General features: G+C 47.4%; 1 pseudogene; it reads right to left on the bottom strand.

Annotated features, from left to right (window-relative positions):
* Positions 1-3,568: 3,568 nt before the first annotated feature.
* Positions 3,569-26,064, bottom strand: LOC131501607 (leucine carboxyl methyltransferase 1-like; annotated as a pseudogene).
* Between the last annotated feature and the right edge of the window lie 1,233 nt (positions 26,065-27,297).

Here is a 27,297-nt window from a genome sequence, read left to right as displayed (position 1 = left end):
TTGGGGTTGCTATTCTTTGCAGACTTTTGTTTGCTGGTTTTTTTTCTTTGGTTTTGCTCAAGGAGCCCTCTGATGTCAACATCGGTGGAATTTCTAACCATGTTATCATTCATTTCTGCCTGTTTTGTTTATTTTTTATTTTTTTATATTAGAGAGCGAGAGCGTGCATACACACGCGGGGAACGGGGGGAGACAGGGGCCGAGGGAGACGGAGAGAACCCCAAGCAGGCGCCACCCTCCACACGGAGCCCGACGTGGGGTTTGATCCCACGACCCTGGATCATGACCTGAGCTGAAGTCACGAGTTGAACGCTCGACCGACCGAGCCACCCAGCCGTCCGTCCCTAGCTGTTTTGTTTTAAACTCTGGGATAGTCATTATTACATTTCACGAGTTCCTTTGCATTTCTGGATTTCTGACTCTGAGCTTTTCATTTTTTCCCACAGAGCTGAGAAAACAGAAGTCCTCAGTGAAGATCTGTTACAGTTAACAAAATAAAATCTTCTTAAAGTGCTTTGCTTAAAGAGGAAAACAAAACAAAGCCTCATCGGCGAGAACTGAAGCAGATCTGTGTACGTACGTCTGTATGTATGATCTGAGACACGATGAGACTGATCGGCATGGTCCCGAGCAGGAAAGAAAAGCAGTTGGGTTGCACGGTGATAACAAGGGGATCTGGAACTTCGGTGTCATGTTGTGAAGTTCAAATGGGGCTGTCCTGCTTTCAAGTGCCAGGTGTCGGGGTGGGGTGGGGGAGGCGCTGGCTGGCCTGGCCGGTCCACCGGCACTGCAGCCTGGTCACGGCTCCCGGGCAGGCTGCGGGCCTGTCGCTCGCTATGACGGTGTCCTTGATGGGACAGGCCCTGCCGGCAACAGCCTAGAGTTTCCACTTCTTGCCTCTCATGCTATCATCCTCCACTTCTGGGCTGAGTTGGCTCCTGAAGGACTTAGAGTCTCAGTGACGGTGACCAGACCTGTCAGAACCACCCTGAGGCCCTGAGGTGGCCTGTGATCAGCCTGGACTTCTCTGCCCTGCAGGAGGAATATTTTCTGCAGGGGCTTGGCCGGGCCCACTGCACTTCGTCTCTCACAGGCTTCCCTAACTTTGGGGCTGGGGGTTTCTTCCAGAAGGCCTGGGACCCTTTGTACACATCCCTTCACTCGGCCTCAACCCCTTTCCGTCTCCGCCCACCCCAGAGCATGCCGGGAAAGACAGAACCCTTCTGCACTGAGGTTTCTCTTAAGCCTCCTTGCTTGTGTCCTTGCTTTTCACCTGAGCCCCTGAAGACCAGCAATCTGCTCCCGGGTGACTTTCTGTCTCTTCCCACAGAGAGGAGCCGGCATAGCTTAGAAAACTGGTGCCATGCCAGCCCATGTCAGAATATCCTTCTAAATTATGACAGCCACCTGCAGGTAGAAGATTCTAAGAGCCCGTTTTTGTTGTTGTTGTTGTTGTTGTTGTTGTTGTTGTTGTTGTTGTTTTTTAAGGACCAGAAGTTTTTATTACGAGTAGGAGGGTTTGTTTTTTTAAGAATTATTAGATAATCATATTCTTTTTTTTCCATTTTTCTTTTTAATGTTTATTTTATTTTTGAGAGAGAGAGAGAGAGAGAGAGAGAGAGAGAGAGAGAATGTGAGCAGGGCAGGGGCAGAGAGAGAGGGAGACACAGAATCTGAAGCAGGCTCCAGGCTCTGAGCTGTCAGCACACAGCCCAATATGGGGCTTGAACTCCTGAACCGTGAATTCATGAGCTGAGCCAAAATTGGACACTTAACCGACTGAGCCACCCAGGAGCCCTGACAATCTTATTCTTAGTAATATTTCCTCATTGGCTTTTATCGTATATTTCAGCTTCACTTTCAGACTTTCAGAAATGTTGCTTGGGCTCGATAACCTTTAACTAGACTAGGTTTCACATCAGTGTTCTCTCTCCCACACCCCACGTTAGTAATAAATATGCACAATCTCCTTGAACCCTTGAAGCCCCAAACCTTGCAGGCAGTTTGAGGACTGCAGAATTCCCACAGGAGGCAGGTGGCAACTGTCTGCTCCTGTCCCTTTCGTAGAACATCCACGGGGGCCTCAAGAGTTTGCCAGTTTCAAGGAACTCCTTGTTTCATCATGAAGATGCTTACCCGCCTCCCGCCCCCCCACAATCCCCTCTCTGTCAGCACAGAGCCTGACGCAGGGCTCAAACTCACGGACCGCAAGATGGTGACCTGAGCAGAAGTCAGATGCTTAACTGACAGAGCCACCCAGGCGCCCTCGTTTTTTGTTTTTTGTTTTGTTTTTTTTTTCTTAAGTAGGCCCCACACCCAATGTGGGGCTTGAACTCACGACCCCTGAGATCAAGAGTCAGTTGCATGCTCTACCGACTGAGCCAGCCAGGTGCCCCCCCCACCCCACATTTATTTTTTTCAACGTTTTTTTTATTTTTATTTTTTTTTTATTTTTGGGACAGAGAGAGACAGAGCATGAACGGGGGAGGGGCAGAGAGAGAGGGAGACACAGAATCGGAAACAGGCTCCAGGCTCCGAGCTGTCAGCACAGAGCCCGACGCGGGGCTCGAACTCACAGACCGCGAGATCGTGACCTGGCTGAAGTCGGCCGCTTAACCGACTGCGCCACCCAGGCGCCCCCCACCCCGCATTTAAAATGTACACCCTTCCACTCAGCAGTTCTGCCTTTAAGAGTTTACCCTATATGTACAAAGATGTACGTTCCAGAATATTGACTGCAGCCTCACAGCTGCATCACAGCTGTAACCGAGGAGAGCTGGGTTCAAGAGGTTATGGCGCACTCACACAACTGGAGGATATGCAGCTATCTGAAAGAATGCGATGGGTCTGTGTGCACCGACCTGGCACAGTCTCTAAGGCTCACCGTGGAATTCGAAAAGCAAACTGTAGAGTTAATAACGTGCAGAGTACGCTACTATCTACGTCAAGAGCAAGTGGGGGACATACGTGCTTCCACACGCGTAGCTCACTTCTGGAAGAACGGGCAAGGGCACTTGCGTCTTGAGAGAAGGTGGTAGACTCGTGGTGAGGGGAGCAGGATGGAAGGGTTGGTCTTCGTACTCTACACTGCCTTCTTCTGTTTTGTTTTATCATGTGCTTGTATGATTTTTTTCAAAAGAGCATTTAAATATAAGCTTTACAACATATACACAAAGAGGCGCCTGGGTGGCTCGGTCGGTTAAGCGTCCGGCTCTTGATTTTGGCTCAGGTCACGACCTCACGGTTCATGGGTTCAAGGCCCTCACCTCGGACTCTGCACTGACATCATAGACCCGGCTCGGGATTCTCTCTCTCCCTCTCTCGCTGCCCCTTCCCCACTCGCGCTCTGCTCTCTCTCTTAAAATAAAAATAAGTTCAGAGAAAAAATCTGCAAAACACAGGGACTGTGCAGAATTGCCACCGCACAGGGTGCTCTGGGAGTGCGACAGGTGTGACCGCTCGTTTTGACCAAAATAACCTGCTTTGGCACAAACCCTATCTCCGTTAGTGGCTAATGAGTTCCTCTCAAGGTGCTGTGGTTTAGCCTGTATTAGCAGATTAACATGGTTCAAAGTATATCTAGTGAGGGTTGGAGGTTTGAGGTTTGTTTTGTGTTTGTGTTTACATTAAAGACAGTTATGCCTTTAATCAATCAGAATTGTTCGCCGTGAAACTAACTCTCGCCAATCCGCACCTGCTCACTTCAGCTTGAGGCAGTCTGCTGTACGCTTCCATCACGTCGACGGCTGACGCAGTTTCCCACCCATTCGACAGGAGCCGTTCTTTCTAGAATGTGCAGCGGAGAGAAAAGGCAAGGTACGAGGCACTGTTGCACAACTCCAAGGCACTCTTGGAGCACATGAGAACTTGTCTCAGATGACTCCTTTTTCAAAAGCCCGTCCCAGCCCCCATCTTTCTTCTTTTTCTTTTCCAATTTCCTACACCGAACATGCATTGTTATCATGGGAGAGAAGTCACTAATGTATATTTAAAGAGAAATAAAGCCAGGAACTTCTCCGTGAGCAAGAGTGTTTGAATGCGTTCGAGGCGTAATGTGACATATCCCACCTATTTAATAGGGGCAGGGGTGGGTGGTGTCTCCTCAGCAAAAAAAAAGAGAAAACCAAACAACCTAAAAAACAATAAATAAAAGATATTTAAAGTCTCTATTACAGATTCTAAGAAACGTAAGCGACGTGTCAAGTGCAAAGTTTGGACCATGTTTGGATCCTGTTTCAAACACACCACCTATAGAATTTTTTTCTGTTTTTTTTTTTTAAACAACTGGGGAAATCCAAACACGGACTGTGGAGTAGGTGCTATGGAGGAGTTTCGGCTGCTGTGTGAGGTACAATGATGATGTTACCATTATCCCGGGGTGGGGGAAGAAAATGCTTACTGGTAGGAGATTCACATGGAAGTATTTATGGGGGTAATGCTATACTCTCTGGATGTGCCTTAAAATATTCCAGTGACAACACCGACAAAAAATGGGGATAAATAAAACAATATTGAAAGATGTGAGTCACCAAAGTTGGCTGATGGGACATGGGTTTTCGTCCTACTGTTCCCTCTACGTTCATGTTGTTTGCAAATATGCATACTGAAAACTTGGGCTAATAGGGTATGGGAAATGTGAATGTGTTTTTTCCAAACCAAGATGGCGGCCCAGGTCTTGGACTTCTTTAGCGTGACGAACCAGCGGCCCACGTGGAACCCCAGCTGCCTGTTCAGGTGGGCACGCGACAGGGCTTCTCACATTCTCTGATCGGAGAAGGGAGTGTGCCCTTCCCTGGGGGGTTAAGGGTACCAAAGGATGTCCCCGCCCTGCTCTCCGACCTGTGACTCTCACGGCTTGCAGGTCTCCACTCCCGCCAGGTCACACTGTCTCCTCCGCAGGTTTTCGATCACGGTCTGTCCGAACCGGTCGGTCGTCCATGTTCACCTGGGAAGGGAAAGAGGAGGCTGGGCAATGCCAGAAGGGCTTCTCGAATACGCAAAATCAGACAACAGTATTCTGTTTCTGAGCCGTCAAGGCTGATGTTTGCTAATACCCAGTGCAGTCAACGGAGTCGGGGGCGGGCACGGCACGCGGGGCTGACGAGAGCGTCGTCTGCTGCCGCCCCCTGCGGGGCAACCGGGCGGTGTGCGCTCGGCCTGGGAGCCGGTCAGACCACTGAGCGGCTGCTCCACAGGTAGACTCCCACGTGCACGCCAGGTGCAAGAGGGTTTACTCCGCAGCATGATGTGTAACGGGACCTATGACGGAAAGGACTCACATGCCCATCCGCTGGGGTTAAAGCAGTTGTGGCATGGTCGTTTAATGAAATATTACATTGCCATGAAAACAGCAAGAGGACATCCAAGTAGATGTAGGTACAGACGCAGACACACATACAGACACAGATACAGATGTGGAATGATTCTCAGATAACAGACTCTCGAAAAGTACAGTACAGAGGGCTGTGCATAACATGCTCCTGTCTGCCCTTAAGAAAAAAAAAAATCTCTAGCTACATTTATATATGCGCAGAATAATTCTGGAATCTGGCAGTGTTGCTTCCCAGGTTGGAGGACTCACTAAGGTCCGGGGTAGAAGAGAGACTTACCTTTCCCTGCATACCCTTTTGTACTATTTGATTTTTTTTTGAAGTTTTGCATGTGCTGTTACTTATCTAATGACAAACCATTTAAAACCCCCTTCTTACGATGTTTATTCATTTTTGAGAGAGACAGAGCATGAACGAGGGGAGGGGCAGAGAGAGAGGGAACCCCAGAATCCGAAGCAGGCTCCAGGCTCCGAGCTGTGAGCCCAGAGCTCGACGTGGGGCTCGAGCTCATGAGCCGTGAGATCATGACCTGAGCCAAAACCAGATGCTTAGCTGACTGAGCCACCCATGTGCCCCCCATTTACCACTTCAAAAAAACCATTAACGTATCTATATGCACAAATGTCACAAAACATACATAATACACCGCGCACTATTGTTACTTTGTCCCAAAACGTCAACAGTTTACTATACGAAATGATTCCCAGAGCTCCTGTGACAACGGTGGCAGGCAAGAAGCAGCATCACTCTCTGTCGGTGGACGTGTGAGGCTTACGTGGCATGAATGGTCACACTGGGTGCCTGTGAGCACGTGCTCCGTCGTCTTCCTGCCTGGGTCTGAATCCTGGCCTGAAACTTACCGGCCGTGAGGCCGTGCGGCCGTGGGCAGCAAGCTGTCCAATCCCTCTGTGCTTGGGTCCCCTCACCGGCCACACCCGCCACACCCTGGTTACGTGACAAGTAGGTTAATACAGGTCACACTCACGGAAGGTGCCTGCTATATAGCAAGCAACTTCTACAAGTTCGCTACCCTTATTCTACCAGTACTGAAATTTGCATCACTCAGGGCACCTCGGTCGGTAAGCGACCGACTCTTGATTTTTGGCTCAGGTCATGATCTCACAGTTTGTGGGTTTGAGCCCCGCACTGGGCTCTGTGCTCACAGCATGGAACCTGCTTGGGATTCTGTCTGTCTCTCTACCCCTCCCCTGCTCGCTCGCTCTCTAAAAAATAAACAAATATTTAAAAAACAGGTTTTTTCATCATTCATGTGGTTTTTGTCATTTTAAAATACTGAGTAGGAAATCATGGAAGGCATGTGAGCAGTTAGTACACCTGAGGAGGCTGATGGTTTGCATTTGTTAGGAAATTGCAGAATTCAGTGAAAACGGACACATCCCCAGGCTTGCTCCCAAGTGACTGGGTCCATGGTCAAGATTCACTTCATCCACCATTGCTATATGATGTTGAATAAGAGAACGCACGAATGAAACGAGGCGAACAGAGCAGGGTGAACACCCACAATGTGTGAAAACAAAGCAGAATTCAGGGGCACCTACGTGGCCCAGTCGGTTAAGCGGCCGACTTCGGCTCAGGTCACGATCTCACAGTTCGTGAGTTTGAGCCCCGTGTCAGGGTCTGTGCTGACGGTTCAGAGCCTGGAGCCTGTTTCAGATCCTGTGTCTCCCTCTCTCTCTATCCCTGCCGTGCTCGCTCTCTCTCTCTCTCTCTCTCTCTCTCTCAAAAATAAACAAACGCTAAAAAAATAAGATAAATTTAAAAAAGAAAGCAAGCAGAATTCATTTTCCCCAGTCCTGATATCCTGCAAGCAAAGACAGATTCCCAAGACTTACAGAAGCCAGATGAGGCCAGCTACCATTATATCCACTCACCAGGACTGAAGACTGAGTGTGAGGAATGCCCCCAGTTACACAGAGGGAAGGAAGAAAACTCAACCGAGAACCACCTCTACGGGAATGTGGCCTGGGGCATGAAGGGGTGAGAAAGTCAACCAAGGTCTAGCCTTAGATCTGTCCATAATTACGTGACACGGGGCAAAGCGTTTACTGCTGTCATCCGTAATGGAATTTAAAAATAAAATGAGATGAAAAAAATAAAATCAATAAAGTTAAAATGAACTAAGCAATAAAATTAGCCGCCATGTATTCAGTCACGTGCCCCCCGCTACACATCATCTCATGAACTCCCATAATAGCCCAGAGAAGTTCTCCCTTTATAAACAAAGCCCTGGCGGGGGCACCGGGATGGTTCAGTTACTTGAGCGTCCATCCAACCCTTATTTCGGCTCAAGTCACGATCTCACAGTTCGTGGGATCAAGCCCCGCGTCAGGCTCCAGGCTGCCAGCACAGAGCCTGCTTGGGATTCTCTCCACCCACCCCCACCCCCACCCCCACCCCCACCCCCACCCTGCTCCTTCCCTGCTCATGCTCTCTCTCAAAATAAGTAGAGAACTTTAAAAACAAATCAAAATCAAAAACAAGGACCTGGGGCTCAGAAAGATCCAAATAACAGCTAATAACCTGCTCAGCAGCCGGGCAATCCTGAACATGCTCTCGTACAAATTAACTCGCTTACTCCTCACTACACCCTATTAACGTCGGGACTGTTATTATTCTCATTTTCCTGATAAAGAGACAGCACGGAGAGGTTATGAAACTTGTCCCGGTCACACAGCTAGGCAATCTACCTCCAGAGCATGGACTCCCAACCACCCTACCATTCTGCCTAAGGGCACCCGGCCAATCATAAGAGCCAGGGCCAGGACTCGGACCCACGCTGAATAATTCCAAAGCTCTAAAACAGAACCCTTCCCACCACATCAGAAGAGAAAAACAGGCAACCAGCGGGCCAAACTCGGGGACGTTACAAATTAGGAATTTTACATTAAAATTCTACACTGTCGCTTCTCCTGGAAAATTGGGGGTTCTCAACTCCAGGCTCCCATGTCCACATGGGAACAACGAGGTGGCACTGAGCAGGGGTGAACTGTGGTTCACCAGAGTCCCCAGCACTCCTGTCTGCCTTACACCTGGCCAACTTCCTCCACTGCATCACCTGCCTGCCTCGGAAGGAATCAGGGTTCGCTACCCTGACACCCATATGTTAGCCAAAATTCCTTCCATCGCGGTCTATGACTCTATAATTAATACAACGGTAAAATGTGAACTTTACAAAGTTTTTGTAAAGGCCAAGAGAGAAGTTCCAAAAACCCTGGCTGCGAGTTTGCAGGAAGTTAAGAAATCAGGAAGGCTGGGAATTGCTAGAATCGATTTAAAACGGCGATGTGTGTGTGGCCAGAGGCGGAAGGAAAAGAGTGAGTGGAAATTTATACTGGGGTTGCTCAGAGAGGGTTAGCCCCCACGCGAACGCATACAGCACGCAAAGGTCTTGAGCTTCCTTTTACCTGTTGGTAGTTTATGAACATAGCTGTCTCAACGCCGTTAGCTGCCCACTTGAGAAGGTTGGCCGACTGCTCCGGAGTCATGTACACCAGCACGCGTTCCGTTATCAGCAGTGCTGGCAATCTTCAGAGAAGAAAAAAGGCACATAAGTATGTATTCATCAAATCGGGACTCTAACGGCAGCCACGGATAGTGCTGGCAGGGCAGGAAAACCCTGGGGTGCACACCGCAGGAAGAGGAGAAGCCCCGGATAGCACGTCAACTATCAGGGCGGTAAGAGGTGGAGAGCCCCGTCGTGACCCAAAGTTTCAGACCGTAACAACGCGAGCACTGAGCAAGGTTTTGTCTGGCTTGCTACAAATTCTCCCCCGGCATGCCCGCACAGGGTGACAAGGTGGCCCTGCAGACCCCTTGCTCCGAGGCAGTCTAGTTCCCTTCCCCTGGAATCTGGGTTAGGCCTGTAACTCGCTGTGGCCAATACAACAGTAGCAAACACGACGCAAGCGCAAGCTGAAAATCACTTGCACGTTGGCCCTTGCCCTCTTGCTCGGAAGTCTGAACCCGTGTGGCAATGAACCCAAGCTGGCTTGCTATCGGAGGGGAGGCCCTGTGCGTGAGAATGAGGCATCCACATAGGAGGGAACCCCAGGGGATCTCAGCTACAGCAGTGAACCCCAGGGGACCTCAGCTGCAGCTGGCTCCAGTGGAAGAACCACCCAGCTAAGCCCAGTCCAAATGGTTCACTCACACAATCCTGAGCAACTTGTGAACTGCTCTGAATTGTGAGTTGTTCGAGACCGCTGAGGCTGCAGAGATTTTGGTACACATCAAAAGCTGACTGATAAAATACAGAAATACTGCTATCCCTTTAACAGAATCTAATTCTTCTTACACAAACTTTTATCATCAAGAATTAAAAACACGAACAGTCTTCAACAAATGACACATTAGCATGCGGTCTGAGTTACCAGACCCGAAGTAACGAACAAATTACGAAACAGGAAAAGCAATAAACTCCTACAGAAATCTCTAAACGCTTTACAGTTGGAAGGGAACACAGGCAGCCCTAAATTGTGTGAGCTCTGCTCATTTATTCCTGCTCCTTCTGACTCCTTTACTGGATCCTCCTCCTCCTCTGCCCCTTTACGCTGCTGTTCCTCATGGCTGGTTGCTATTTTTCTCACAAAGCAAGTAGGTTACTTTTGCCTATTTTTATTGGCAGGGAATTTCAAAACAAGTAAATTGTCTGAACTGAAAATACCCAAGCAATTTGCTGAAAAGAACATCGTGTACGTTAGTGTCAGAATGTAACCCATGCAGTTAGACTCAGTGCCTGGACTCATGATCGCTAGAGAGAAAGGCTACCCACAAGTGCTGCTGGCTTTGACCCGACAGTCCCGACTATCCACTGTTACTGTTCATCAGGATTTCCTTTTTTTTTCTTTTTTTGACAAGGAAATGTTGTATAACTCAAGTGACTTAAAAATATACATCCAGGGGTGCCTGGGTGGCTCAGTCGGTTAAGCATCCAACTTCAGCTCAAGTCATAATCTCACAGTCCATGGCTTCGAGCCCCACATCGGGCTCTGCTCACCGCTCAGAGCCTGCGGCCTGCTTCGGATTCGGTGTCTCCCTTTCTCTCTGCTCCTCCCCGGCTCGTGCTCACACTCTCTCTCAAAAATAAATAAACACTAAAAGAAATTAAAAATATATATCCAGGTGCGCCTGGGTACCTCGGTCAGTTGAGCATCTGACTCTTGATTTCGGCTCAGGTCATGATTCCAGGGTTATGGGATTGAGCCCTGTGTTGCGCTCCATGCTGAGCATGCAGCCTGCTTGGGATCTTATCTCTCTCTCTCGTTTCCTCTACCCCTCTCCCTGACTTGCACATGCTCTCTTTCTCTCTCTCCAAAATAAAAACGTATGTATGTGTATACAAATACACACACACATATGTATGCATATATCTACAAATGCTCTCTGGACCCAACTGGGTCATGGTACAAAGAATGAGAGAACTAAATCCAGAGGATAGACAATGAAGTCCAAGTTGCAGATGAAGTTGAAAATCAGAAAGAAAAACATTAAAAGGAAGTTTAAAGTAAGCAATTTTTTTTTTAACCTAAGTCTAAACCCCCAGATTATATCAATAGGAACGATTAGAAAAAGTGAGTGGAAAAAAAAGTTTCAAAACCTCAATAGGTTGGTAATTAGAGAAAAACAGTTCCAAAAACGTTTTTATTTATTTAAAATTTTTTTTAAATGTTTATTTTTGAAAGACAGAGCACAAGCCAGGGAGGGGCAGAGAGAAAGGGAGACACAGGATCTGAAGCAGGCTCCAGGCCTCCAGGCTCCAAGCTGTCAGCACAGAGCCTGATGCAGGGCTCGAACCCATGAACCATGAGATCATGAACTGAGCTGAAGTCGGATGCTTAACCGACTGAGCTACCCAGGTGCCCCTCCAAAAACCTTTTTAATGCAAAAGGCACTGACTATTACATACGGTGTTACCACATGGGGGGAAGCCAGGTGGAGAAGGCTACGTGGGAATTTCCTGTAAAGGTTTGCAACTTTTTTTTACAAATTTGAATTATTTGGAAGTGAAAAGTTAAACACGTTTACAGTGTATTTTTAAGAGGCAGTCTTCGCCAATGTTAAAAACAGGATTAATACTTTTCAGAAGAGAAGTCTAAGCGAAGCAAAAACAGCCCACGGAGGAAAACACAGAGCACAAATGAACCCCAGAGAATTATGAATGTAATTCTAATACTTGTGATAGCTGCTGTTCCTTATCCATTTTGTAGATCTCCAGGAGTGAGGCAAACTTGCCTATCAAGAGCTCCCCTGATTAATTTTTTTTAAGTGTATTTACTTATTTTGAGAGAGACAGAGGGCAAGCAGGGGAGGAGCAGACAGAGAGGGAGGGAGAATCCCAAGCAGGCTGTGTCAGCACAGAGCCCAATGTGGGGCTCAATCTCATGAACCAGGAGATCACGACCTGAGCCGAAATCAGAAGTTGGATGCTTAACCAACTGAGCCACGCAGGCATCCCAAGAGCTCTCCTGATGTGTAAGTGATTATTTCCCTGGCCATGTAGCACATTTGCCCAAATGGTGTGTTTCTACGTTCGCAGCGGGTTGCTGCTGGTTACCACTGCAACTGTAATAATCTACAGATTATAGCTTCTGCGCCAATTTCCGTTCAACTGCTTTCACACGCGTACTTAATATAATCTCCAAGCTCTCCGCGCAAAGCCTGACATGGGGCTCGATCTCCCCAACCGTGAGATCATGACCTGAGCGGAAATCAAGAGTTGGACGCTTAACCAACTGAGCCACCCAGGTGCCCTGCAGTTATAGGTTTCTATACATATAATTACCTTCTCTCAAACTTTATGGTATCAGGCATCAGTATGTTATAAAAGCAACACACGTGATTCTGATGTGAAAACAGGAGAAACATTGCTTCTCAAAGACTTAGAAAACCTCCCTCATAGCAATGAAATGATAAACATCTCAGAATTAAAAACGGAACACGGGTATCATGCTGCACTTTCACCTGACCTTATTTCGTATTCACATGAAATCACAAACGCGTAAGAGGTTAAAACAAGATCTCACTGTGGATTCACGTCACATTTCTCTAGCTTCTCTTCGAGTTCAGGTGAGTCTCGGAGATCTGCTCCGATAATGGCATAGCTCTTTGAATCCAACAGGTGTCCACCTGGAAAGCCAAGAAGAGATTATCATTTCAACAGAAATTCATCCAGAGGAGATCATTTCAATGGATTTCTTTTCAAAATTCAATTATTATTTTTTCTCCATTACAGAAATACATGTCCCACTGCAAAAAGGAAAAAAAAAAATCAGGAAGGAGGAGGGTGGAATGAACGAAAATCACATCTTCCCACTATTAATGTTTTGGTATAGAACATTCCAGTCTTTCTTCTATACATACAACATAAACCCATACAACATAAGCACATTTTCTGTCACACAAATACGTACACACACATCACACAGGAAAAAGAAAGGAGGGCCAATTCTTCTTTTGAAAACTGCTTCTCCTACTTAACAGTAATATCAATGACATCATCGTCTGTAATGATTTCCTAGCATTCCATCAGTGGATAAAACAACTTACTCAGCCAAGCCCTCACGATTAGGCCTGTGGTATCTCCAGATTTTCTCCATCTGAGGCACTGCGATGAGCATCTTTGTTTAGACCTCATGAAGCACCCGTCCAGTTAAGTAGGTCTCTAGGAGTAGAATTAGGAGGTCAAAGGGTAAAATATTTAAGTATTGGTACCGATCGGCTGGCCACTCTCTAAATGTCGTGCCAATTTGTGAGATACTATGTTTAAAAGAAAATAGCTTCTAAAGTATTTACAAATACAATGATAACATTTGCTTGAAAATACTCCCACAGAGATCGGACAGCATGGTTTCTATAGTGGTTCTCGAGCTTTGGCAGTCATCAGAATCACCTGGCGGGCTTGTTAAAAGAGACTGATGGCTTCAACCCCCCGAGTTTCTGATGTAGCAGATCTTCCAGAAGTAGACATTTTGTCAAATTCTTTCAAAAGCTAGACATCTGTATTTCCAACCAATGCTCCACAGTGGTGATGTCACTAGTCCAGGACTACACTTCTAGAACCACTGGTACAGATGAAATTGGCCACAGTTAAAAGTTCAGTGATGGGTACATGGAGGTTCATTTACTTACTTATTTTGAGAGATGGCGGGGGGGGGGGGAGGGAGAGCGGGGGAAGGGTGGAGAAAGGGGGAGAGAAAGAATCCCAAGCAGGCTCTGTGCTAATAACACAGAGTCCAGTGCAGGGCTCAAACTCATGAACTGTGAGATCCTGACCTGAGCCCAAATCACGACTTGGCCATTTGACTGACTGAGCCACCCAGACGTCCCCCTTGATTCACTCATCCGGACTGACTTTTCATTGTGTGCCCATTTGTATACTTTTAAGTTTCACCTCGTGCATATTTCAGCTTTAAGAAATGATCAATTTCAAGATGCGTATTTTTTCTCAGTTTCACATTTCTGAAATGAGGATGCATCGGTCAATAACGTTTCGGTTTAACTTATCAGCACCTTTTCTTTCCTGGCGGTAAATAGATAGTGTGATTCTTGCAATCACAGCCTCAAAGGTTTAATGAAATAGGGCAATTTTTCAATGAAAATGTGTCAGTGTTATCATCGCCTATCACTTTTCTCAAATTTTCACTCACATTTGTATTTTCATTAATTTTTATTTCAACTGTCCCTCTCCCAGAATGATGGCAAGATCAAAAACTATCAAGGACAGGACTAGAAAATTTGCCCACACAAGACACAAACCCAGAGTTAAAAACCAAGTGAAAGGCTAAGAAAGAAATCTGCCAATCAACAGTTGACGAGGGATTTATATCAAAGAACATTGCTTTATGTTGTAAAGGATTCCTATAAATTGAAAAGGAAATGAAACAATGCAACTGGAAAATATATGAGCAGAGGAAAGTTACAAGAAATCCCACAGGCCAACAGAAGGAAGGAAGGGTACTCCGTTTCACTAGCACGTTCAAAGTTATAAAAAATTTAAAACAAAGTTACAGAAACATCTTTAATTCACAGATTTGGCAGACTGGCAGGAATTTTTTAAAATGGTAGTAGCCAGTGTTAGCGAGGGTGTAGGGAAAGGGAACCCGCATCTACTCTGGTGAAAATACAAATTCGTCGAAAGGGTCTTGAAGCACGGCTTGGCAGTAGCTATTAGAATTCATAAGGTACAATTTTTTGAACTGGCAATTCCTGCGAATATGCACATATAACTAGGCTTTCTACAAAACTGTTTAATAGGAAACCATAAAGAAGGCGGCAATCTAAAGGACCATCAGTAGCGAATACGTTAAGTAAAATGGGATTTCCATGCAGAGGAGTACTACGAAGTCACCAGAAATAACGAGGTAGATCTAATCTGGCAACATGAAGACAGCCGTGATTCCCTAGGATGCACAAAGAACAAGTTTCAAAACAGTACGTGTAAATTATTCGCTTTACTAAAATTATACATATAACTGTATTTATTTATTTCTACAAGTATAGATTCACTCTTTCAACAAATACATGTTGGTCTACATCATATATATTTATTTATTCAATATATGCATAGATTCCTTCACCAAAAATTTACTGAACCTTTTGCGGGCCGGGCACGGGATTCTATTTACATGTGTATTTTCTTACGCGTGATATTTACCTGCCTCTAGGTACACTGTCCATCCACAGGAGAAAACACCCTGCACAGTGGTTATCGTGGTGGGGGGAGAGATCACGCAGGGTCTTTACTTTCTACTTCACATGCTTCTACACTGATGGGTCGAAGGCAATGCAAAGTGCTAACTAACCCTTTCATTACAGCTAATCCTTCTGACGCAAATATTAACCAAATATACAGAAAAGTATGACGGCTACGATGTAGAGAAAGCAGATGTGCCAGCCAATGGCAAAGCCTGAGGAGGTTGTACTTAAAATTTGTACGAGGGAAACAAAGGATGGAGGAGATATTAGTTTCTGTGGGAGTCTGTTCACTAGGAGCGTGACGAGGGCACTGTGCTGGTGTAGAGGCCTGTCTAGTTGCCTGACGTTTCCTGTGTTATCTGTGCCCACCATCTAAGGCCATCCTCTCTGAGCATGTTTTCTGACCTGAATTATTAATAAGCCCCTTGAACTTCTCTGTCAGACACACACTGAACACAATGGAACATTCTGGAAGAGTGTTTGTGACCTTAGTTTTAAAGGCTTAGAAGGGAGGAAAGAGTTGTTGGAAACACTCATACTGAAAACTTACGGGGAAAAACTGAGCCCCGGGGCCAAGGACCTAACGTAACAGGTGAAGCGGGTCAGGTACGAGACAACAGTGGTGGGGACGTGCATTCCCTCTCAACGAAGCAGCCATGTAGGAGTCAGGGTCTGAGGCTGCCGGACTGGATTTTTCCAAGGAAAGATTTTCGGGAAAAAGCTCCTATATTTGAAATGTTTGCAACTCACTGAAATGTTTTTCAAAAGATTTCAGATTGGGACCTATGGACATCTAAGAGGGGCCATACAAACAATTGTTTCAAGTTCCTTCACAGTAGATGTGATGCAAAGTATACACTCTATGACGTCATGTGCACACACGCACAGACTCAGACGCGCACGCTCACACACACACACACACACACACACACACACACCATCTTTAAAAAGAAAGGGGAAGAAAAGCAGAGAGGTAGCCCATACTGTATTACTTAGTTGCCAATTTGCAGTGTGTCCTCTGAATGTCATTCTATAATGGGTTGTAATAAGAAAGGCTTGTATCTATGGGAAGATGGGAAAGAGAGAGAAATGAGTCAAGTAGCTTAGTTACTGAAAAAACGCAAACACCCACTACCGAAATGGCCAGTAGGTACCGCTACTGCTCAAAGCAAGGGCGACTCCAGAGGGCCTGCTGCTTAATCACGTCTGACCCTAGGCACACACATGAAAAATTCAGTGGATCAGCTCTCAGAGTAGGTCAGTGAGCGTTACTCTCCGAATCTGACGTCAAGTCACAAACTGATCATGAAACACTCAAGACGTAGAAACCGCCAAAGATAGGCTGGCGATATGTTTCCAAATGTTCCAGTGTTTTCCAAGCTGTCTCTCGTTTCCTGCTTCTGCTCACTCAATTAAAAATTTTAACCATTGTTAATCACAGACAACTAAACAAACCAATTCCTACTCAGACCTGACGTCCAGTAACATTTAGGTGATGACTCTGCTCTCCTCCAGAATGTGCAAAATATTAGACATCCGAGAGCTGATTTCAGTATCGCAACCACCATACACACATCTTTCACCCCAGAAACCTCCTCTAGGCTTAAGTGAGAGCCCACCTGCTCTTATTTGACTCGGTGTCCTAACAAGCTAGGTCGTATTCTGTGGCTGCACAGCGTCAGATGCCATAGCGCATCTCAAATGCACGCTACGTGGGGCGCCTGGGTGGTCCGTCGGTTGAGCATCCAACTTCGTTCGGCTCAGGTCATGATCTCGCACACAGCTCGTGAGTTTGAGCCCTGCGTTGAGCTCTGTGCTGACGGCTCAGAGCCTGGAGCTTGCTTCGGATTCTGTGTCTCCCTGTCTCTGTGCCCCTCCCCAGCTTGCACTCTGTCTCCCTCTCTCAAAAATAAATAATTATTAAAAAAAATTATTTTTAGATAAAATGCACCTTCCGTGTAATATAATCTTGTATTTGGAAAAGGGCAAAACTTGTTTCCATAGGATAAGTTAGAAAAAAAAAAAACTTAAACTATTTCTAGCTTGTGGGAATTACACATCTTTAAAGGACAAGGTGAAAGTTTTAATGGTTACTAAAAATTTTTTTAAATGTAAGACAAGATTTTGTTTAAATGACTAGTTTAAAAAGAAGGGGAAGAAGTATATGTTAAAAACCACTGAGAAAATCTGACCTTGGGCTTGAGGTCAGGGTTTAAATTTCAGCTCTACCCCTTTGTCAACAGGTAACCTTATGGAAATTAGCTTAACTTCTTTGAGCTTTGGTTTCCTCAACTGCTAATAAAAGCATGTCATTCCTGAGTCGGCTCTGAGGACTCAACGAGATCATCTGAGTGAAGCATTTCACATGGTGCTACAAAAGCTCTCAGCAAAGATTCACAAACTCGCCATCTGTAACTGCAGAATTCTTAAAACATGGACTCAGGGTGGCCCCCATACTATCTCATATATAGTAAATGGCCAATTTGGCCTCCCATTATTCATTCAAACGCTATTTACTACACATCTGCTCTGAGCCAGGCCCCTTTCTATGCTCTGGAGATACAGAAGTAGCCGGAGCACACATGAAAATTCAGATTATTGGAGCGCCTGGTTGGCTCAGTCGGTTAAGTGTCCAACTTTGGCTCAGGTCATGATCTCACGGTTCATGAGTTCAAGGCCCACATCAGACTCTGTGCTGACAGCTCGGAGCCTGGGCCCTGCTTTGGACTCTGTCTCTCTCTCTCTCTCTCTCTCTCTGTGCCTCTCCCCCACTCATACTCTGTCTCCCTCTCTCTCTCTCAAAAATAAATAAAACATTAAAACACTTTTTTAAATTTCAGATTAAAATTAAACCACTATAGGTCATTTCTATTACGTGTTCAGAGAAATTACGTTAACGGACAGAAGAGTTGCAAGGGAGGGGACATTTCATTTTGAAGACAGTTTGGAATGGGGATCTTGGGGCCAGAAGGAAGGCGGGAAGAGGGTAAAAGGGAAGAGTTCCCTAAAATGAGGTCTCTGGCGTTCAGACCGGCCGCCTCCTGAACGCTGCCCCTGAATCCTGCCGGGCTCTCTCCTGTGGTCAAAGCCATACTCACTTGATGCTGTGCAGCTTTCTCGTGACTCTCATGGGAAAGTCCACTTCAAAATATTTACTTGGGAGAAGATCTTCATCCTGAGGAAAAACACGCAGTAAGCTCTAGAATTATGTATTCACTCCTACATTTACTGACCACCTTCACGTACCGAGCGAGTACTAGGCCCCGAAGAGCATCAGGGCACTTAAGGGTTTGACATCCAGGAACGATATGGGCAGAGATGTATTTTCCACATTACTGTGGTCTCCACGTGGGGAATGGATGGAGGACGGGCGTCAGGGGTTCACAGCTGTCCAGGGAAGAAGTCACGGGGAGCCTGAACTGGGGGAGCAGTGCCTGGGATGGAGGTGGGGGTATGTGGAGGCGCTGGGGGAGTAGGACCTGATAGGATTTTCCAAAAAGCAGATCGAGATGAATCAGAGAGGGTCAGGACACCAATGCTGACCAGCATTTGAGGGATAAAATGGAATAAAACAGCAAAAATCCCGAAGCATCGCACACAGTGGGGGTGAGTACTGTTTTGTGACACGTTTACTTTTTTCTGTGAGGGGAGGATACAGCGGGTGGTAAAGGGCAGGTGCTCTGGAGCAGGGGACGGGGGTTCGAATCCCAGCTCCACCGCCTGTCTGCCGCGAGGCCCCAAAGTCACTCCATTCCCTGGGCCAAGTTTCCCTCCTCTGCGAAGCAGAGACAGGGACAGCACCTCACGGGGTTGTGAGGAGTAATGAGGAAATGAGTACACACAAGGGACACTCAGAACGGGGCCTGCCTTAGTAAGTGCCACGTGTGTGCCTTTATCATTGACTGTCATGGGGACGGGGCGCCGAGGTGGCTCCGTCGGTTAAGTGTCTGACATTGGCTCAGGTCATGATCTCACGACTCGTGAGTTTGAGCCCCACGTGGGGGCCAGGGCCCGCTTTGGATCTTCTGTCCCCTTCTCTCTCTGCCCTTCCCCCACCGGTTCTCTCTCTCAAGTTAAATAAATAAACTTAAAAACCTTATTGACATGGGTACTTAGAATTAGGTCTTGGCCTGGGGTGTACATTTATCTTTACTGAGGGCTGCAGTAAAAGAGCGTGGCAGACGCGCGCGCGCGCGCGCGCACACACACACACACACACGACCCTGCTCCCCCTTCTGCATCCCCGGCCTGGTCTCCCCTTGGCCCCCTGGCCATCCTAGCACATTCTCTGTCACGTCCAATCAATCCCTCAGCCCCGGTGCGTATTCACGAACGCATTCTCTCCTCCTCAGCTCGCCAACTGCACACACTGTAAGGACACCGCTGTCTGGACTCTCAGCGACACCCTGCGTGTTGCCTGCAGCAGCTCCCGATGCCCCTGAGGCTTGGGGAAAGAAACAAGGCGCTCCACAACCTGGTGACTTGCCCGGCGCCTCCCCAAAGCGCTCTTCTAACGCCTCCGTATCCACCTGTACTTACATTCCACAAGTACAGAGCCGCTTCCTTAAAGTGGAAAAAAAGACCAAGAAAAAGACACTTGTTGGTGCCCAGAACCCGGTGGTGGGCCTCACAGGTGTGGGCCGGGATTAAGGAAGAGCTGGGGTGAGGATGACACCCCTCTTTCTGACTTGAGCAACTGCGCAGAACACCATTTACGTGCACAGTAACGAGCGATGGACAGCAGGGACCGAGAGGGAGCCGGCCCCCCACGACAGCATGACGGGCGGGGGGCAGCAATCACAAGCAAGCATTTTCCAGTAGGAGGTGACCCTAAGGGCAAGTGTCAGAACTGGGAGAGCCAGCTACCCCTCAGCCCTTGGAAAATCTCAGGGGATCTGGTCTGGGGGACAAAGGGGGAGGGAGGAAGGGGGAGACAGGAAGACAGAGACAAAGACAGTCTCCTGACCCATCAGAAGAGACACGCTCACCGATCTCACCCGTTCTCTCTCGGTGCTGCCGCGCTCCCCTGCCCGTGTGTAGGGCAGGGCCGGGTAAAAAGCTGTCCGAAGATATTTGGAGGAAACGTTTAGAGCATACCAGAAGATGACTTTTGCTAGGAAATTCCAGAACACCCTCTAAGGATTTTGCTCACACGATATGAAGTTAAGGACACGCTAAAATTCCAGAAGGCCTGGGGAACAAAAGCAAATGCAGGACAGCATACGATCCTATGGCTCGTCTAGGACTTCTGACTTTCTAAAGAGCTTTCCCACTCATCAGCTACTTGCCCTCTTAAGAATGCCGATTAAGGGGTCACCATGGAGGGAAAGCTTCCAAAAGGCACACCTGGAGCTTTTAAGGAACAGACATCTTCTTTCTTGCCTTTGGGAAAGGGGCAACAAATGGCTGTGGGACATGACGCTTCAACTTTTATTCTGGGATTCCCTGAGCCCTTCCGACACTCCACTCCACTCGCCAGTAGCTCCACGTCACAGGAGGCACGGAAGGCAACCGGGACCGTGCATAGCTACCGCAGGGCAGCCGGGGACAACCGTGAGGAAGAGTATCCCGTAGGCTCAAAGGAGATCCAACGTGGCCGACCGCTGCACAGGCTGCCATATTGAGACTGACCCCCTGCGTCCTTGATCCTCTGGCCGTGTGGAAATAGGATTCAAGAGACACCAAGAAGCTGAGGTCCCTTAAAGGGTTTCACTCACCCTTTATTCTTTGTCTGGGGTTGTACTGGCTTTCCTGCACCCTACTCTCACCCGCTGCTTGAAGGTGGGAGCCTTCAACTGTCCCTTCGACTGGTCTTGGGGCCTGACGTCATACAGAACGAGCTCACACACCAGCGGCAGCAGAAAGCCTGTGACCCACAGCCAAGCCTCTGCTGGTGCAGCCAGGGGACCCTCCCAGGTGGAAGGTGCACCAGACAACAAGACTAGCCGACGAGATCTCCCCTCCTCTTTTACAGAAGCACATAGAGCTCAAAAACAGGGCTCAGCGAACTTGCTGTAAACAGCCAGTACTCTAGCCTTTGCAGGCCAGACGGTCTCTGCTGTGACTTCTCCACTCTGCTGCCGTAGGGCTAAAGCAGCCATAGGGAAGATGGAAGGAACTGGGAGTTGGCTGTGTTGCAGTAAAACTTTATTTACCGACATAGGTGGCAGCCTAAATTTGGCCCGTTCAGCTCCTGCTCCAGAGAGCAAACAAGCATCATTTTTCTAAAAAGAAACTTAGGTTTTTTAAAACCCTTTAGACCGATGTCATTATCAAAACGAAAAAACTCCACCAAATTTTTCAGACCCTGCACTATTCTCCTTCCTCACTGCTGACAGATAACCTTTTCCTCGGAAGGGGCACATGAGCTTCAGTGTACCTTGCTCAGAAATAAAAATCTCAGATTTAGTAATGATTAACCCACCTACACGGCGGGGGGAGAGACCAAACCACGGGACCACGTTGAAAAGGGTGTCAAGCCCAAAGGAGGAGTTTCTCCCGTGGCTTCTGTTCACACTGCACACATTCTGCCACTGCATTCTCTTCCAGTTCCTTCCACCACACCGTGGTCTCTGAGGCCCAGAGGCACCGCCGACCTATAGCAAAGAGCCCCCCACCCCCACCCCCCGAGCAGCCACAGGGCTCTCTGGAGAGAACAAGGAGGGAATCTGGACGTGGACGAACTGCAGTCCGTTGTTTGTTCCATGCTCCAGCGCCACTGGCTGTCCGACCTGGGGACGCCACAAGCTCTCGGAGCCCGCCTTGCCCCGTCTGGGTAACCCGCCCCCCACCTGCAGAGCTCTCATGTTCATTCCTGAGGTCATGGATGTGCACGCCCTTCAGAAACGTTAGCTATCTTATCCTGAATGAAGAATGCAGAGGCAACCGGTTAATACTAAGGCTGTGCTGAGGCCACTGATTTCTCGCCTCAGTGAGAGAGAGGCTGGGGGCACCGATGACCAAAGACCTCATCGGGTGAGCTGATGAGGGACAAAATACACACTCAGGTCGCATTAGGCCCACACACTCTAGTGTATCTTGGTGTACTTCTGCAAGAATCTGGGGAAATGCACGTACCCATGACTGCCACATGACCGACCTGACAGAAGAACCAGAGAGATCTGTACAAACCTACAAAAAAGAAAATGCAGTCAGTGAGATCGTTGTAGAGAAAAGGTTTGGTGCTACAAGTCCAGCCCGGAATCAAAGGCCAGGCCCGTGGTCCTGATTCTGCCACTAACTGGACCCATTTCCTCTTCTGTGAGTGAGTGTAATTATACCTGCTCTTGAACCCTAACGAAGGAGGTGAGGGACCAACTCAGAGAATGGAGGGGCACCTGGATGGCTCAGGCAGTTGGGCTCGCACTCTTGATTTCGGCTTGGGTCACGGTCTCGTGCTCCGTGGGATAGGCCCCGCATCTAAGCCCCACTTAGGATTCTGTCTCTCTCTCTCTCTCTCTCTCTCTCTCTCTCTCTCTCTCTCTCTCAAAATGAATCACTAAACTTAAAAGGGCTTTGTGTCATGTTACCATCACCCAGCCTTGCAAATCTCCAAGCTATACTGAAGACACCGTCACGACGACAGTAAAGTCTTTTGTTGTCGTCAAAACGGCAAATGCATGGGCCCCTGGTCTCAGCTACTCCACTGGCAGGGCTCTCGCACACACGCAGAGAATGTATACAAGCATTTGGATCAAAAGCCCTGTTTGTGACAGCAGGAGCTAAGAAGCAAGGCACATATCTAGGGCCCTGGTGACATCACGTACGTGGCTGACAGTGGTTGCACAGCAGGTGCAAACGGATGGGGACAGGGACGCGAGACAGGCAGTCACCGCATTCCTTTTGAATATATTTCTAACATTTAAAAAAATGTTTATTTACTTATTTTGCGAGAGAGATGGGGGAAGGGCAGAGAGAGAGGGAGAGTGCGAGAGTGACAGAATCCCAAGCAGCCTCTGTCCCGTCAGCACAGAGCCCAATGCGGGTCTGAACCCACAAACAGAGATCATGACCTGAACCGCAATCAAGGGTCGGGTGCTCAACCGACAGAGTCGCCAAGGCGCCCCTGACATTTCTGAACCCGCTGGGAACCTTCACAAAATTAAACAATTGGGGAAACAAGGGGGCGGTATTTTTTAATTTACCTTTAGTCTCCAGAAGGTGGTATCCATCCCAGCCCCAAGATTTAGAATCTCACAGGGACATTCTGTCTTCCCTAGAAATGCCTTTATAAGCTGACGGACGCCATGGACGTGAGCAAAATATCCTGAGAGAGAGACAGAGACGAGCCATGACTCAGTGATGATGGAAATAAGCCTTGCAAAGTTCACACCAGGAGGACAAAACACAACCCTTCTGCCCTTCTTCAGGGGTAGCGGTTTAGGTTATCCATAGACCTTATGGGAGAAGTAAGGACTTTAAAATTCTCTTCCTTTTTTTTTTTTTTAAAGCCATTTGAACCAACATAAGCACAATCTATCTAATGGTTGGATCAACTACCTTAAGGAAAACGCAACACCCCCTAATTCTACATATGAAAGAAAAATATTTTACATCAAAACATGGGATCTAAATGTCCCTCTTAGAAATGTGTCTTTTCGTGGCTAAGTGAGAGCTACTCAGAATTCGGCTGAAACTCAAAATTGGGAGACCCGCTGGAAAGTATTCTGGGGTCAGGAAATGGGGCAGACCAATGTCAAAGCAAAGACAGCCATGTTTCTTAGCGTGCTCCCTTCATCTCCATCCTGTGCGGGGTAGAGCCTGGATGTTTGTAAAACACCACAGGCGGGGTTGGGCGGGGGGCGGTGCACAGGCAAACGGTGCCTAATAAACTGACTTGTTAAGCTCTGGCGTGGGAAGCTGGAACAGAGGAGACAAGAAATAAAAGAGGGTCAAAGGAAGATAAAATTGATCTGGGTTCTAAAGCCCTTCTGCTTACAGTATTACTATTTTAAGAACAAAATTTGAGTGGCATTTATAGACACTCACTGCAATTTGACATAGGGATTTCATGTCTATGGATTCTACTAGTAAATAATTTGAGCTTGTCTTTTTACATGTCTCTTTTGGGTCGCCTGGGTGGCCCAGTCGGTTGGGCGTCTGACTTCGGATCAGGTCATGATCTCAGAGTCTGTGAGTTCGAGCCCCCCGTCGGGCTCTGTGCTGACAGCTCAGAGCCTGAAGCCTGTTTCAGATTCTGTCTCCCTCTCTCTCTGACCCTCCCCTGTTCATGCTGTGTCTCTCTCTCTGTCTCAAATATAAATAAACGTTACATGTCTCTTCCATTTTACTTTTTTATTAAATCCTTTTTACCGTGGGTTACAGAGTATCATCTACAATGGACTGGACATTGGAAAAATTTTAAAAATGCTTCCCACACGCTGTTTGGGAAGCACTCTCCTACTGGGGGGCCCTAGTCTAGCGATGCCAACCCAGGGAGAGGAAGAAGGAAGGCCGGAGGGCTGACCTGCTGCCCAGGGCCCCCAGCACCCAGGGCACCATGGTGGGGCCCTGCCTCTGCAGCGTCTGTTAGGAAAGTGTCCTCAAGAGCGCGGGAGGGAGGCTTAAGGCCTCTTAGCCAGGCCTCGTCCAATCTTACTGATGCCTGGTTTCACCCTCAGCTCAAAGTAAGTACCATGTCCTTATTCTCAGGAAGCACCACTTTAAAATTTCTTTGCATTTCTTATTGAAACTACCCATAGGATCCATCTTTAGGGCCAAGATGCCCTGCACCCACAGCAACTATCGTCATTTGGCCAATTTCTCAATCTGGCTGAGACTAAGTCACCCTCCTGTCTCAAATCCTTTCACTGCCTTGATAGAAATGACTTGTACAGCCTGACTTTAACAAGGCCAAAAAAAGTCATTCCTTCCATGAACAGACAGTTCACAGTAAAAGATATATAAATGGCTCTTAAACATATAAAATGATCTTGGGGCACCTGGGTGGCTCAGTTGGCTAAGCAAGTGTCCGACTCCTGATTTCAGCTCAGGTCATGATCTCACGGTTCAAGGGTTTGAGCCCCACATCGGGCTCTGTGCTGACAGCATGGAGCCTGCTTGGGATTCTCTCTCTCATTCTCTCATTCTCTCTCCCTCTCTCCCTCTGCCCCTCCCTGCTTGCAAGCAAGTGAACTCTCTCAAAATAAACATTTAAAAAATATATTAAAAAAATAATCCTAATGATCTTCAACTTCACCCAAAAATAAGAGGAATCTAAAATAAAATTACTGTAAGATACCATTTTTCATGGATCAGATTCACAAAGATGAAAAGTTTCATAATACACTGTGTTGGTGAGGATGTTGGGAAATAAGCACTTTCATATACTACCGGAGAGAAGGAACACTGCAACTCTCATGTTAAGAATGAATCCCTATGTTACACTGCTGGCCTTGAAATGGAGAAGGGGCCATCTTCCATGGAATGTAGGTGGTTTCCAGAAGGTAGACAAGAAAAGGAAATAGACTCTCCCCTATGGTCTCCAAAAGAAACGGCCCTGATGACACTTTGATGTTAGCCTAGTAAGACCCATGTTTGACTTCTGACCTTCAGAACTGTAAGATAATAAATTTGTATTGTTTAAAAAAAAAAACGAATGAATCCCTAAAACCCCAGGCCTCTCAGCTGATGAGGGAATAGTGAGGAGGGAGGGGGTCACTTGCCTCTGTTAATTTCGGGGGCCTTCCTCTCCTTAGACAGTCTTACAAAATGCTGGGTATAAGGGTCATGCGAGTAGCCAATGTTTACTGCAAACCTGGAAGGGATAAAAAGGAGGCAGGTGAGTAGACGTCAGTAGATTCAGGCTCTCAGGAACCAGGTCAAGGAGGAAAACCATCTACTTCACAAGGCCAACACACTCCCATTTAGCACTCCGTTACAAATGTAAACAGACTCAGCCATCCGCCGAGTGCTCACTTCCACTCCTCTCACCCTTCCCACGGCGGCCATGTGTCACCTCTCTTTATTCTGACTGCTAATTCCTTTCCCAGGACCTGGAGAGCATATAACCTCACCTCATACCTCACCCAGAAGACGTGCAACCGTTTATTCACTCGGCAAACTCACTGGCCAGAACTATTCAGACAACCCTACTCAACCAGAAGTTCTGGGTCCACAGGAAAGATCTAGAATTGTTTTGTAAAACTCGATAATGACTTCCTAAGTATTTCCCCCAGCTCTGTCATTTCACGTCCCTTAGGGAGTAAAAGGAAAAACCAGGAACAAATAAACAGAACAGCTACAACCTAGAAAATGCCGTTGTAGCTTACCCTCTCTGGCATGCACTACAACCTGGAAAATGCTACAGTAACCTAACCTCTCCCCAGGCCACACGACAGGGAATCAAAGTTCTAGTGTTCTAAGCCAGGGATCTGAAACCCCAATGACCACTTAAGGTCTCCTGGCAACCATGAGTGGAACCAGCCTTCGGACAAGGACATGTAATGGAAGAAACCTGGATCCTTAAGGCCGAGCCACTGTGGGCCTGCACCCCGCTCTACCTCTCAACAGACATTTTGAGAGTTTCTAAATGTCTTTATCGCTTAAACCAAACGGAGTCAGGCTTCTGTTACCTGCTACACCCTGAAGCATCCTAAGTGATATCCTGAGTATATGAGCTCATTTCCGTGTGATGAACAAGCTGAGGGGGAAGGGATGAGTGACTGTTACCCAGCTAGAGTCTGAGCTCCCAGAGGCAGATATGAGATCTTCTCCTTACGTCCACTGACAAGGCTTACCGCTGCCTTGACTGTGGTCGCTGCTAATCCTGTACAAACCTATCCCCCCCAGTCTCTCTCATGTCCACGTTCACACATCCGCACGCGCGCGCACACACACACACACACACACACAAGGAAGCACATACTTTTGGCTTCTCGAGGCAGCAAGTCAGCACGGAAATGCACAAAGTACTCATTAAGGGACACGATTTGCTACGGGCCCAGACTGTCCAAGTTTTACAAGGGTGAACAGGCTCAGCTGTCTAAAACGGTGCTTTTCAAACGATGAATCATGACCCATCCGTATAATAAAATCAGTGTAGTAGTTTGCAAGTCTCCATCTGTGAAAATGCAGTCGAATAGAGTGAAATAGACAATATCAGTATGCATTCCACACTGTAAGAGTTAAGATGGTTTTGTGAAGCTTTGGTTGAAGTGGGTGTCTGGGGTAAAATGCAATGAAAGGTCTGTTCTCCGAACACACAAAATAGACTCTTAAACACAGAGAACAAGGTGGTGGTTGCCAGAGGGGG

This window comes from Neofelis nebulosa, chromosome 18 (genome assembly GCF_028018385.1).
Source record: "Neofelis nebulosa isolate mNeoNeb1 chromosome 18, mNeoNeb1.pri, whole genome shotgun sequence".
Lineage (NCBI taxonomy): Eukaryota > Metazoa > Chordata > Mammalia > Carnivora > Felidae > Neofelis > Neofelis nebulosa.
Note: the sequence above shows the minus strand (reverse complement) of the source record. Positions and strands in the feature narration are given on the sequence as shown.